The sequence below is a fragment of the Oryzias melastigma genome, linkage group LG22 (genome assembly GCF_002922805.2).
Source record: "Oryzias melastigma strain HK-1 linkage group LG22, ASM292280v2, whole genome shotgun sequence".
In the NCBI taxonomy this organism is placed as follows: Eukaryota; Metazoa; Chordata; class Actinopteri; order Beloniformes; family Adrianichthyidae; genus Oryzias; species Oryzias melastigma.
Window position 1 is genome coordinate 21,623,629 of NC_050533.1, and position 15,094 is coordinate 21,638,722.

The 15,094-nt window shown below is 36.8% G+C and overlaps 1 protein-coding gene across 1 annotated transcript in view; it reads right to left on the bottom strand.

Moving 5' to 3' along the window:
* Window positions 1–15,094, bottom strand: part of LOC112144299 (leucine-rich repeat and fibronectin type-III domain-containing protein 2) — a 200,904-nt gene that overhangs the window by 131,379 nt on the left and 54,431 nt on the right. Inside the window, exon 2 of the mRNA XM_024268786.2 lies at window positions 4,031–4,150. The gene's annotated coding sequence lies outside the window, so the exon portion shown is untranslated. The remainder of the gene's footprint in view (window positions 1–4,030; window positions 4,151–15,094) is intronic.

Consider the following 15,094-nt stretch of genomic DNA (forward strand, 5'->3'; position numbering starts at 1 on the left):
AAAATAAAAAAAAAAAAAAAAAAAAATCATCAATGCAGTTAAGCTGTTGTAACTGACTCTGAAATGTACCTATGATTATGAGTGCAGCTCCCACAGCAGACGAGTTGGAGGTGTGCCCGAGCCTCGTGTGGATCTGTGCATGTGTGTGGCAACATGAGCAAAAAAATCCAGCCTAAAAGACTAAAAGTCACTGATACAAGCAGATTAATTTATATTTTTCAGAATACAATGCACATTTAAAAGCCTTATTGAAGAAAAAAAATGCATCATAAAGCTTAATCCAGAGCCCTTTATATATGGATTAAATCTGGTTGTGCTTATTGATGTTGAAATAATTTTAAATGTTTGATACTAACAAGCGGTCACAGTAACACATGTTTTAGAGTTATCAGTGTGTTTTTGCACAAAAGGTTAGGAGTTACATGTATTGTGAATACACTCACACGGCTAACATGTAGCAGCGTCGGGTTGTGTTTAACATGTTGCTAACAAGGTTGGGAGTTAGCATTGTCAGGGAAATATTGCTTTAGCTGCATCAGTCTGGTTGTCACATGTTGCAAACAAGGTTGGATATGCATTTTGAATATGCTAACATGGCTTTTAATGTTAATATGTAGCACTTTCAGAATGTATTTTTTTTCTACGTGTTACTAAGAAGATTGGGAGTTAATATTGTTATAGTAAAATGTTTTAATTGGTATTAGTCTGTTTTTTTTTTTACGTGTAGCAAACAACGTTGGGAGTTAGGTGTTGTGAATACGCTAACGTGGCTAACGCAACTAACATGTAGTGGTGTCAGACTGTTTTTTCAACAAATTACTAACAAAGTTGGGAGTTAGCAAAGTCATAACAACATTTGTTTAAGTTCTATCTCTTTTTTTCCTCATGTTGCAAATAAGGTTGGGAGTTACAGGTATTGTAAATAAGCTAGCATGGCTAACGTTTCTCACGCGGAAAATATGTAGCAGAGTCGGGGTGTTTTTTTTATGCATTAATAACAAGATTAGGAGTCAGCATTGTCACAGTAACATTTATTTTACCAGGATCAGTCATTTTGTCAATGTTGGAAGTTAAAGGTATTGTGAATATGCTAGCATGGCTAACGCTTCTCACGCAGATACTGTATAGCAACCTAAGGGGGTTGGAAGTTAGCATTGTTACAGTAACATTTGTTTTAAATGGGATCAGTCTGTTTTTTTTTTTTTTTTTTGCATATAGCAAACAATGTTGTGAGTTACAGGTGTTGTGAATATGCTAACACAGCTAATGCTTCTAATGTTGCTAACTTGCATGTAGCGTTATCGGACTGTTTTTTTTTTTAAATGTGGTTCTAACAAGGTTGGAAGTTAGATATCATGAAGATGTCTAATGTGTAGCGTGTTAAAGGTTCTAGAGTTACTGACTTATTTTTTGACTCTTTTCTCGCTTAATGCACCTTATATGTCATATAAATTCAAAAATAAAACATCGACTCTGTGCCTTATAATCCACTGCATATATGGTACAGAAATTATGGTAAATTGTGTATTTTTTACACTAAATGACTACATTTTAAAGCAGTTTTTGCTGAAAAACATTTCAGTTTTTTTCCAGAAAAATTGTTCCAGTTTAACTAAAACACGACTATTCTGAGGAGTGGAAGATGAATGGTGTTTTCCTGCTCTCTCTCAGCAAACTCTGTGACTTAGCACACAAACAACGACACGCTCACACCATTATGAACCATCCAGCAGAAGCAACGCATGACAACACCAAACCAAATCCTATCTGAATCTAATATAAGTTCCTATAAACGCTGTGAATTTCTGATATTTAAAATCTTCCAGTGTTTTCCGCTCTGCTGCCTGTCTTTCACCATGTCCTTGGATTCTCAAAGATATATAAAAACAGATACTATCTTCAACCAGCGAAGCCATTAGAGGGAAATATTCGACAAGGAATGTGTGGCACACACCGTTCCTTCGGGAATGTCAAGGCTCTGACCTCCTCTGCAGTTATCATTGTTTTTTTGAGAGCTGTCCACAGTTATCAGGAAGCAAAGCAGAAAAAGGAAACACCCTGAGCACAGAACTAGGGGGACCGAATGGGCGGAGAGGAAGAGGAGATGACAAGAAGGCAAGGGAAGCAAAATACTTGGAAAAAGAAGAATGAGAATGAGTTAGAAGAAGAGAGGGAAATCATTAAAAATAAATACAGTAAAACATGTGAGAAGATTAGAAGCGGAGGGGGATGCAGGGGGTAGTTCGTGGAATCAACAACTCTGAGTTGGAGAACAAAGATGGCTGCCTGACGCTCCTGACAGTGAAACTAGGAATGGGAATGAAACCTGTAAGAAGAGAATAACGCTTTTATATTTATCTTTCACCTCACAGCAACCGCGCCTGGCATGAGCAGCCTGCTGCACTGTCACAACACTGAGCATGTGCGGCTGCTCTGGTGATGGCACGCGTGGAGCAAGGGAGCACTTCCTTCACATGATCTTCCCATGACTGACACTTTAAAAGCATCTCATAAAACAGCCACACACCCACCCAATTAAAGTCTTTTTTTCCCGAAGCCTCAGCAACAGTAAATGCAGCAACGCTGGCTGCACTGTCTTTGACTGGTAGCACTAAATGAAAGTGTCTCTGCTAATGCAATTGACCCAGTTTCTCAGTAAGGCAGAGATCTATAGGGAAGTAATTAAAAAAACGGTTCCTCTCAGTGTGTCGACCACACAGGAAAAAAAGAATCAAAATCATCTCTGGCCACCATGTTGGTTTGGGAGGAAGGATTATTGTTTCCTTTGGAAATAACATCTTTCAGGGGAATCAAGGACATATACAAAAAAAAAATATGTGTGTAGTAAACTAGATGAGAGAAGAAGAAGAAGGTGGGAGTACAGAGCACTGAAACAGAAGAAAGAGGTTGTGAAGGAAAGGCAGAGAAGATGAAAAAGTAGATAAATTATTGAGATGATGGAAAAATAAAAATAAGACTAGTACAAAGAGATGCCACAGAAGATGGAAGAAAAGGCAAGACAAGAGGAAGGACACAGAAAAGCAGATAGAAGACAAAAAGAAAACATCAATGAGTCTAAGTCTGCAGGGATTCAGGGAAGGAAGGAGACTATTGGAGAAGGAGATTTATATAAGTAAAACAATCAGGGAAATAAACAGAAAAAAGGGAATAATAAAAAGAGAATCTTAGAGATAAAAAAGACGTAAAGTTGCAAATTTTAAAAAAGTGTATTGCATTTAATAAAAAAAACTAAGGGTAATCTTCAGAATATTTTTTTAGTGTATTAAAAAAAACAGTGATTTATCATTCTAATTGTTTCGCATATAAAAAAAAAAAAATAAAAAAAATAACTAATTTACTTAGCAATTTTTTTGTGCATAAACAAAATTCCGAGTGAATTTTGTATTCATTTCTTACTGTATTAAAACAATAAGATAAACATGCGGATCTCGGTACACATTTTTTGTATATTAAAATAAATGTATATAAGTAAAAATAGAAAAAAATTACAAAAACAGACGATCTTCGTTCTAATTTTTTCCATGATTTTTATTTTAATAACCATACTTTTAATAACCATTATGAATTAATGAGATTAGTAACGAAAAAATGTTTTAACACAAAGAAATTAGATAAATGCTCTTTTTTCATTTTTTCATACAGGAAAAAATTAAAACAAAGATTAATTGTTTTTTGTTGTTGAATTAAATACGGTTCCATAAAAACAAAACAAATTACTTAAATAAATAATGAAATGGACAAACAAGAAGAGGAAATGAAGGGTAAAAAGGGAACCAAAGCCTTGTTTTAATGGTAAGAAAAAATAAAATAAAAATAGAATAAAGTTAAAAACACTTGAGTGGAGGAAACTAAGAGAAAAAAAAGTATGAGAAGCAGGCAACTAAGTTCTTGAGCATCTATTCAGTAAACTTTCTGATAGACTTTTGACTTTGTACACACAGCCAACAGAAAAGTCAGAAGTTTGATTGCATCTTCACTGTTTCTTTGTGTTTTGTTTGTGTGCACTGACCTTGAATTCCTCCTGAAAGCAGCAAACAATTCCTCGTCTTCCTTTCCCTCCCACGGATGGATGTGTCAACGTCTGCGTGATGAGGAAGAGCTTCTCCACCTCTTCCGTTCACTCCTCCACCTGCAGGGAGACGGGGATGAATGACAGAGAGCAGACGATCATTAGGAGCAGAGCGAGTTGTAAACATCTGGGTGGCTTTTAATCTTTCCAGAGTTGTTCTGAATGGCTTATGTTATTGGATTTCCACCCTTTTGCAGCGTGCTGACGTATCAATTACATCATTTCACTGAAACGATTACAGAAAGTCTTTAAACTGTGGGAAAAATGCAGCAATTATATATCTATAATTAATGTTCCCCCGCTTATTCGCGTTTCTTTATTCGTGGTTTCACGTATTCGAGTTTTTTCAGTCACGTGACTCTTCCGGTTTGTCACAAAACCCCAACAACTCAAGACACTTGTATGACACCTTTGTTTCCGAAGGTGCTACGCGAATATCCCAGGGAGGGGTGATTTCTTCAATGTACAATGGTCCTGCTCACAACTACAATTAAAAAAGCAAAATAAATTGAAAAAATAAATATTATGGAAATCACAATGTGAATCCAGTAAAAAAAAAATATATATATATATATATACTGTATTTAAAAAGGAAAATGTATTAGAAAACAAAATTCATTTCCAGAATTTAAAAAAAATGAACCAAAATACAAAAAACAGAAAAAATAGGTTTGATGGGACATCATTAAATTTTTTTTTATGTTTTGGTTTCTGTCATTTGTTTTGATTTTTTTAATGCAACATATTTTTTCATTTTTATTATTTTATTTCATTTTTTTTGCTTTTTAAATGGTCTTTAATTCAATTTTTTTGTTTTTATGTTTTTTGTTTTTGCGTTGAGTGACTTGTTGGTATGATTTGGACTTCAGGGCCACCGTAGCAATGTCTTATGAAATAAAAAGGGGCAGGGAAGAGGTACAAAGAAAAACACAATTATATTGAAGAAAAAAAATCTGATGTTGAACTGTTTTTTACATGCTTTAAATTATAATAAACTTTGAGTTTTTCAACCCTTTTATTATCAGGTTGACATCATATTGACATAAAACAAACATTTTACACACTTCACAATCCCATTGCTGTCTTGCACAGTGTATATACTACAAAAGTCGGTTTTATGTGTTGGAATTTTCTTAACTTGTATGTATTCAGTCAAAAAAAATGCCTTGTATGTTTCCCTAAAAAATATAATTTTTTAGGTAAATGCAATAAAAACTTTTACTTACAGGTAAAAAAAAAAAAACATCCAACAATACAAAACACCTTAAAAATTCAAATATAAATATCATTTCACCACTCACAAAGAGTAAATTAATGAGATAGATAAACATTTTATATAACTTGTAAGCCAGGTTAACATCTTTTGATCATAGATTGATTTAAAAATATATACTTGAGTAATACCACTAAATCTAGAGTGACTTTCTTAGAATGACGCTTTCGGCGATGGCGGTTTGCATTCGGTCATTGACATGGATGTTACTTTGACATTCGTCACCTTATAATGACAATGCCTCTTTACTCTGACCTGACCTCAGTAACCTACAGCTTAATCGGGTTTGCAGTTTGCTACTTCAAACTCTTGCTCTACCACCACTAATCTTCTTCCCTGGCTTTTGGCGGCTCCCTAGAGGGGTCGCCACAGGGAATCATCTGCCTCTATCCAACCCTTTCTCCTACCATCCCCAAAAAATTATTTACTTTAGTTTGAAAACAGCATGCATGCAACATGTTAAAAGGTTCATAGAGAACCCCTTTAAAATTGAGGAAAACATTTTTTTTTTTTGTGTGGTTGATTTCAAATTCCGTTCTTGAGAGAAAAGATTTTGGGATTCAGTTGGAATGAGTAGCTGCATATCTGATTAATGGGCCCACTGGGATTCCATGGACAAATATATTTGTATTGGCAGGTCTGCATCAGCTCATGCCAGCATGCTTCATCATCAGTGCCTGCAACAAGGCTGACGCCAAGATGAAACCCATAATCACACTCTGCACCACTAAGGTGATCATGATACTTTAGCTTCAGTGAGAACTGTTTCTGTTGTGCCTAAGTATTAGATTTATTCATCCTGATGCAATAATGATGTTATTTTATGTGTTGGTTTAATTAAGGTGCATTTCAGAGAATAATTGACATTTTTAAGTATTCTGAATGACAGAACTGTTGGGATTTTAGCCTGATGGATAATGTTGCTGTGAAAAAAAGGAAATTAAAAAATAAAAAAACAAAATTGCATATTTTAAAAGAAACTTAACAGTAAAAGAGTAGTTCGGGCTTGTTTTCTACCTATCAAAACCTAGTAGGAGATGCAGTCTTACTTTGATACTGCTTTGAATTTATAACATTTTTTTTAATAATACATATGAATTATGCTTCTTTTGTGGCAAGAATAAAAACAGAAATATATAAAAACTAGCATTTTCTCAAAATGTGAAATTATTTTTTTATGCCTGACAGAAGCTCTTATGACTTCTTTTCAAAATAAAATACATTTTGTGCCAAACAGGATTATCAAAATGCAGCTGTGGACAGCATAAGACAATATAAGCTTTAAACCAGTAAAGGATCAAACTTTTTACCAAATTGTTGCTTAGTATTTGAAATCTGTTTATTCTGGAAGAAGCAGAGAGCAAATACCTCTTCAAGTCAGCAGGGATGTAAAAACCTTTACATAGTTTAACTTTTAGTTGCACCTCAGCTATACATTTTTAAACTTAAAAAATCAAAAAAATATGAATAATATTATTTTATATATGGAAAAGTAAAAGAGCCACAAGTGGAGCGCATGCAGGCTGCAGACCCCTGTTATACTAACTTATGAAATCATGACTTTATCATTGTAAAATATTGACTCTTTTACTCATAAGTCTGCAAATTTATTTTCATAAAATTACAACTTTTTTTCCATAATTTCTCAACTTTATTCAATTAAATTCTTGACTTTTTTTCTCAAAAGTTTATGACTTTATTCCTGTAAATAAATGTATTTTAAAATGTTTTTGGTGCCCCTAATATCCATCGAAAGATGTATTTCTGTTCTATGATATGAAATCTGTTAAAAAAAAAGTTTAACAGTTCATTTGCATGTGATGCCATTATAAGCGTTCTAAAACTGGTTGGCCCTCAAATTTCCCCTTCACCAAATCTGGATCCCTTAACAAAACGTTTGGAACCCCCCTGGTCTAGATCATGTTTTAACATGAATGAACACACTGATGACAGGACACTTTTACAAGATGAATGGCATTGCTTTCATTTCCTGAACACGCATAGGTGTTGCCACATTGATTAGCACTTCACAATGCAAAAGGCACTTAGACCAGTTAGGCTTTAGGAAGCAGATTTGCCAGGTAGGTAAGCTTCTTATAACACTCGCAAGCTTTAGTTGCCTGACAAATGTTAAAAAGAAAGATTCTCAGTAAGATTTGATTTTATTGTATCAATTAAATATGTTTTAATCAACCAGACCCACCTTTACAGCGCGTTTGAGTTTGCTAATGCCACCACATGATGCATCAATATTCATATGGTCATAAAGAAGCGCTTCGTGGCCAGCACTCTAACAGACCACACTGTGAGTGTGATATACTGACGCAAAGTCCCTCTCAGCTTCACTCTGCACTCTTCCATAAGCAGCTGACGTCAAAATACATCTGTGAGTAGACTGGAAGGAGGCTGCGTCGATGACTGGACACATGATTAAAGATTTGTGAGCCGGTCAATCTCCTAAAATACCTCTGGATAGAATATATAGAGAAACTTCTAAGGTTATTCAGCATCAACCCTATATCGTGTTCGTGAACACACTGCTGAGCTTCCAAGTGGAACAGAAACAGCAGATTATGGTTTTACCACATAGCTGGGGCTTTTTGATCAAAGGTACAAGTTCCAAACTGCTGCCACGGAGGGGAGAGCCAGGGTGGGGATTTTTGTACTTGTGTCTACAGGCAGCCAAGCGCGCTGACAATGACTCATGCGGGCTATAATGTGATTTCCATGTTCTGCTCGTCAGCAGTACCTGACAAAAAGCCATGTGTACTCATTTATATCACACATTAAGAGATTTGTAGAGAGCACATTAGAGTTGGGAGCAAATCTTCGGGTGCAAACGTTACCGCCGGCAGAAGCTGAAACAATTTGTCAGGTCAAGTCACAAGAGCAAAGCTACAAGCCAGAGGGACTTCAATTCACAATTTTTTGGTTTTGGGCAAGTTTTGTATTCTTTACTTCAAGCTGTGAGTCCTGAAAGGGCCTCTCTACCCACAGAGTTGAAGTCCTGTAGCTGACAAAGAATCCAGCTAAACCAAGAAAAATAGAAATAACCAATGGTTTTTTTAAAGGCAGACAGTTCTAAATCATATCAGAATGTTGTAATTCATATATATATATGAATTAACATTCTAATTCATATTAGAATGTTGTAATTTAATTTACATACACACACACATATATATATATGTGAGTGTGATTTTTTTTATATCATAAAGAGAACATTTACTTTAAATTGTTTATTTATATTTTATATTATTAACATTTTATGTCAAATACCCCTGCTTGTTTGTGTAAATAAATCTATTTTTATTTTAAATATAGTTCAAGCACCTACCAGGGGTAGTTTTTTTTTTTCTTTCTATTTGATCAATCTGAAGGCCCGGTCCCACTGGCTTACACAGCCATATCACAGGTGGAGGACAGAAAATTTCATCCCGGAGTACAGACGCTGTTAGGAGCGGACTGGAGTGTACTGGGTGTATACGGCCGTGAAATCGACGCACATACATGCGGTACAAAATTTGGCAGCTGTTACGTGTGGAAATTATTTTTGAACTGCACAAAAATTGAGACCGCAGGTGACTGCGTGTGGTACCAGCAGTACCGCCGTGCAATGGCTGTGAAACACCGGTGCAGCAGCAGTTTCAGTGCGAGATCGGACTGTGGAGCAGACGCAGACACATGCGCTTGGACACCGAAAAACTGCGCTTGTGCACATTTGCAGCACGGCCCAGCCAGTCTGCGCTTGTACTGCCACTTACAGAGTCTGTTTAGCAGCTGATTGAGGGAGGACGCACATATACTTGAATATATGCGAGTAGGGAATGCTCTGGCAGAGGAGTGGTAGAGGAATGGACTGTATCACTGCAATTTCGCGAGCATTCATTAAGTTGGCGTGCCTAAGCGCGTGTGGCACATTTTCCAACTTTTTTACCCATCATATGGCCGTCAAATCCTGTGGGACCGGGCCCTTTATGTATTTGGGCTTGCTGAATCACAGAGGCCGTTCCCCCTGATCATGTCCTTCCAGGGTAAACAACCATTTCCCAGTCGGACAACAACATAGTACCCCTATCCAAAGACTCTTAGAAAGCAGGTAACTCTGTTCTGCTGTTTGTCCCATGAGCCAAACCCACAAAAAGATATCTGATCCTGATCTGGGGCAGCAAGGGTGCGACCCTACTTAGCATAATATGTGTATAAGTAGGGGGTATAAGCAAACCCATTCCACCTCACCACCTCTCACCATAGGCAACTCCACAGAGGAAGACAATCCAACCTTTCTGTCAGAGTTGGGTTTCAAAAGCAGAACTGTACACTATGGTGGACCTGACTTTAGCTGGTACTAAACGGCCTTCTGCACAAACTCATCATCCAGATGTTTCCCACTCAGAGGACAGACTATGTCTAAATGGTTGAAATCTATTTCTATGAATTGGTCGGTTGAGACATCTGCCCTTGACTGTCGCCCAAATGCCATTGCACGCCCCAGCTGTAGTCATTCTTGCAGCACACGGGCCTAAGGGAGAGCAATCCCACATAACATTTTCAGTCTGAGCCTGGCTGGGTCCTGTGGGAGGAGGTCCAGGCACCAGGTTCTGGTCTACCAGCTGCAACCTCAGTCCAGCTGTAAAATAAGCTGTGAAATAAGGCTCACAAGGGACACATAAACTGCCACCATATTGTGGTGGGTGGGGTGTGGACAACCCACTGGGTTTTTACATAGTACCTATATATTTGTCTTTTACCCATTGGGTTTTTACATATTAGGTATGTATCTTATACATACTGGATTTTCACATGGTATCTCCTGGGTATTTATGATGAAACCCACTGGGTTTTACACTGTTTCTAATGGGTATTCGTGTTAAATGGTGCCTACTGGGTATTTTAATGTTGCTATCTATGCCTTATCATTTAGTTAGAACAATATTCATAGAAGACTCAATTTAATCTTTAGTAACATTTATTTTCTACAACTACAAGTAAACAGCAGTGTTTCTGATAACTGCTTATTAAATTTGAAAGGTTTCTTAAAAAAAATATATAGACATATCCTAAATAGAGTATATATATATATATATATATATATATATATATATATATATAAATAAAACAGTAAATGTGAAAACTCAAACAGGCTGCCTCATTAAAAAGTGAACAGCCACATGACCTTTCATCATTAGATTTCATCACTACCTGCTTACTGGAAAAGTGCGGCTCACACTAATAAACTCCAGGTAAAGAAAATCAATCTGCATTATTTTTTACTGGTTAAATCTTATCAAAGATGTGGATGCTGCGATTACAAATATGACAATGTGAACAGTGTTTTTCTCTCTCAATAACATCAGCCTATTCTGCTCCAATGGTAAATTTAGTCTATTTTTTAATAGATGAGATTCATTAAAATGTTAAACTCTACTCTGACTCCAGTGGATTAAGTCCAGCACTTGTTTTATGGTGGTTACATCTGATTAATCCTAAGAAGACAGAACCGCGGTAGCATGAAAACGCGGCTCCTGCATGAACATGAACAGAGACGTGTGCATGGACCCAAAACAGCCGGCTCACTCAATCAGAAATCGTTCCATGCCTTTGAAATTGAACGCATAATACAATCATCACATTGGCCCAAGTGCTTGTTTGTGACTTTCTCTCCACGTGAAGCTAAGTTGTGTGCCTGGAAATCTCATTAAGCTAATTCAAGGCTTACTCTGGCCAGCTTTAAAGCCTGAGCTTAGGAACAGCACTGAGGCAATGAGGGGTGAACCTACTTTATCAGGCTACGAAAACGCTCTCTTCAGCCCTGCCAGCATCTTAACAAGGCCAGGTTTCTCTGACCCAGCAATTGGCAGTGGAAAGGTTCAACCCAGCAGCCACCTGTTTGTGCAGGTAGGTGGCTGCGGCTAAGAGGAAGTGTGCCTTCTGCTCCGGCTCGTTGAAAGTCAACAGCTTGCCTCCGCGCGTCATCCGCCGTGCAGAGAGTTCACATGAATCCGCGATTGGCTCGTCTGAAGTGGAGGCACAGGTATCACAAAATTCCCACTACTTCAGCCTTGCCTCAAGGCAAACTGAGCCAAACTTGGCAGAAAGAAAAGCAATTTATTAAAAAGACTGCGGAGTGCTCTTGTCTAATGTTTCATTAAATTATCCCCCCATTCACCCGCCTCTATTTAGCAGTAAAGCCTCTTATGGCAGCTGTGAGATTTCAAGAAGGGGGGCTAAGGCCAGCTGTAATCTGATATTTCTTTCCGCGGATAAAGAATGCTATGGAGCCACTTCAGATGGGATTAAAAGAGCCACTGATCTGTTTGTGCCCATCCCCTATGCTATTCCAGCTGTTGAAGAGAGACCAACACAGACAATTAGGCACCTGAAAGCAACATGAGCTATAAGGTCATTTTTGTGTGCACTCTGGTGGTGTGCGGCAGAGATTGCTGGGGTGTTGTTCCCCTCTTGGTGCATGCTCATTAAAGCCAAGCTATGCAAGGAGTGCACTGACTGTGAAAGCGAGTTTTTTTTTTTTTTTTTTTTTTCCTGCCAGTGCATTTGTTCAAATAGTATTTCTAAAATAAAAGAAACATTTTTCCTACATAGAAAACCCTCAAACAGATTAAATGCAATAATACAATACCATTAAATCTACTGATCTGATAGTGAAATGGAAAAAAATAAACGTAGACATATCCTAAATAGAGCATATAAAGCTCTACTTTGCATATCTGAGCCATCTGCTGCTCACGACGTTTTAGATAGATCTCATCAGCAGATGATTTTCCTAAAGCTCACGTATAGAGTTTGATTAGAAAAGAAAAAGAGGCCAAAAAGAAAAAACATCCTGTGTGTGAAATCTCACAGTATGTGATCTTAAATGTGTTGAATGTATTTTTTTAACAAACTATCCACACTTTCAGCATCAGAACACAGTGGATTCATTAACAGAAATGGTAAAATGTTTGTATTGAATAGATTTTCACTTTGTGAAATCGGTGACATAATATCCACAGTTTAGAGAAATCTATGTATTGTAAATGCATGTATGTATGTACGTATGTAAGTACATTATCATATCATGAAAAGCTGATTTTAAAGTGAATCAGATCATATGTTTTGAATTAAATTTGTACATTTAGATGAATATGTAAGATTTCAACATGATAAAAAGTTTTGTCATTTAACACCTTGCTGAATTGGACAGTTGGTGTTTGTAGTTTTTATGTCAACAACAGAAATGTTCCGTGTGCATTTCGTTTGAGTTTCTATTTTAAGCTAGTCAAGCAAAACTAAGACACATTAGCAGTTACATCCATGGTTAAGATTCTGACGCTGAACGCTCACATTCCTAACATTTAAAAGGAAGAAAACTCCCTATCTGCTGGCAGAGTGCTCAGTGTAGTTGTACATGCCTGTGTAGTGACTTTGGTTCAAAGATGTTTGATATAAAGTCCCTACACAGGCATGTGTAGTCACAATATCTTGAATTTATAGAAATAAGGTTTCTTCAGCTCTGTGTTCTCCAATGAATACAAAACTTAAGCATAAATTGAGTGAACCATGAGGAAAAACAAATATATTACAAGCATTTTACTAAAACATAATCGTAAATTATTTGGTGGTATAAGATATAAATGCACACTTTAATGTGTTCATATAATTAGTTTTATTAGAAATTTTTGAAAGTATCAGTTAATTTAAACTCCTACAACAACTTTATGCCACTTAATAGGGCTTGCCGATACTGAGCATTTGGGAATCGATGCGATACCAGTCAGTATCGCAAATATCGATACCGATATTTTTTTCAAAATCTCAGTTGTTTTTATTGCCATGAATGTTTTTTTTTATTACTTTATACACATAAAAACAGAATTAGTATGATAATTTTCAGTTATTCAAAAACCAGTAAAGCAACACAGATAAAAATTGAAATGTCTTTACGACCGAGTGGGGAGGGGTGAACAATGCATGAACAATACAATGCAAAGCAACACAATTGAAGGTTTGAATTTTCTTAGACTTCACTCAAATTAAACAAGCTTTCCTCATGAGCCCTCGTGCACAAACTTTTAGGTATACAAGTTCACATTTGTAATTCAAAGCCCCCGAAAGTCCTGTAGTCACTTGTGAAATAATTTCTGTGTTGCAAACACATTTCCATCTGGAAAGGCTAGAAATGTGCTTTTAATGTAGCTGTAATATGCTCTCTGCCAGCATTTTCCACTGTTTGATTTTCAAAAACACAAAAATGCAAATACAAAGCCTTAGGCAGTCTAGTATCCCAGAAGGCAAAAAAAAAAAAAAATCACACAGTGCTTTGCATTCTACTAACAAGAACCTTCATCTATAATAAACTTATGCTGCTAACCTTCTGCTGCAAGTTTAACGCGGGGTCACTTCTAAAGCATTGACTGGGATGAAAAGAGACGGATCAACTTTTACGTCTGATTAGCAGTTTGTGGCTTTTTATGACTAAACACGGCTATAAATACAACACTATCAACACAATCACGGCCTCCGCCACAACAAAGAGAACTATCTCATTTGCAATTGATGCATGTGTGTGTGCGCAGAAGTATCATTACACTGTTTCTCAGTTTTTACAACACAACTCTAATGAGCTCATGCATTTGCACACACTGATTTCAAGACCATCCAACTCGTATTAAGAAGGTCGTGTTGGTGTCACACTTTCTACTTCATCTTGAAAACAATCAACAGCCTGCAAAGTGCTAGTGTCTTTATAAACAGATTCTTGGAAAAAAAAAAAAAAAAAACTGCATTCACAATTTCCAGGCTGTTTTACATGATTGTTTTTTGTCTCTTAAGCTACAAAGTGTGTGTTTGACACCAGACAGGACAGTGTTTGTGTGATGATATACTGAATCCGAATGGTTTCTTCACAGATGCTGGCAGGCAGCATCCGAGTGAACTTAATAAACGGTCATCTGAGCTGCTGCATGTTGACTGAAGATATCATTGATAACACTCTCTGGCAAACATACTGATTAAAAAAAAAAGAGTATGGAGTTTGGATGTGGACAAAAGGTCATTTCTGCCCACTCAACAGCTTTACAAGATGACATTTACAATTCCTTCAACAGCACATATACTCAGACAGTAGGATTCTGATCTGAGATATGAGTCTTATACAGTTGAAATTTGCCTTGAAAACACACATGCAGAATTCTTTTTAATTGATTTTATCTTTGTTGGGTAGTTAAAGGGTTAAGGCCCAAAGCACTTTACAGTCACAATCACATTCGCGCACTGGCGCCAACCTATAAACCCAATAAGATATATGGGGATCAGCATCTTGGTCAAAGACACACGCCTGGAACCAAATCTGTGATTTTCTGATCATTGGTTAACTGCTCTAATTTGCACCTTTGCCTTTTCCCTTTTATATGTTGTCCTCCTTATGGAAACAAATCTAATTTCATGTAATAAGTAAGCGATAGTTTCCCATGATGTGTCTATTATTAGAAATGAATGGACAACATGGAAGCTGGAACCGTACGACAAAAAGTCGAGAATGGTTGCTTCCAATAACTTCTGATAATGCGCACTTCTGAGGGCATTATCCTGATTATGCTATGTTCACTTGCGAAAGAAATTTGTTTTTAGTATTCAGTCTTGTTAGTGGGGCAGTTTAGCCCATTTATTTAACAGAATTGTGCATTTTGTGATACAAGCACCAAATTTGGCACACATGTACATTAACATGT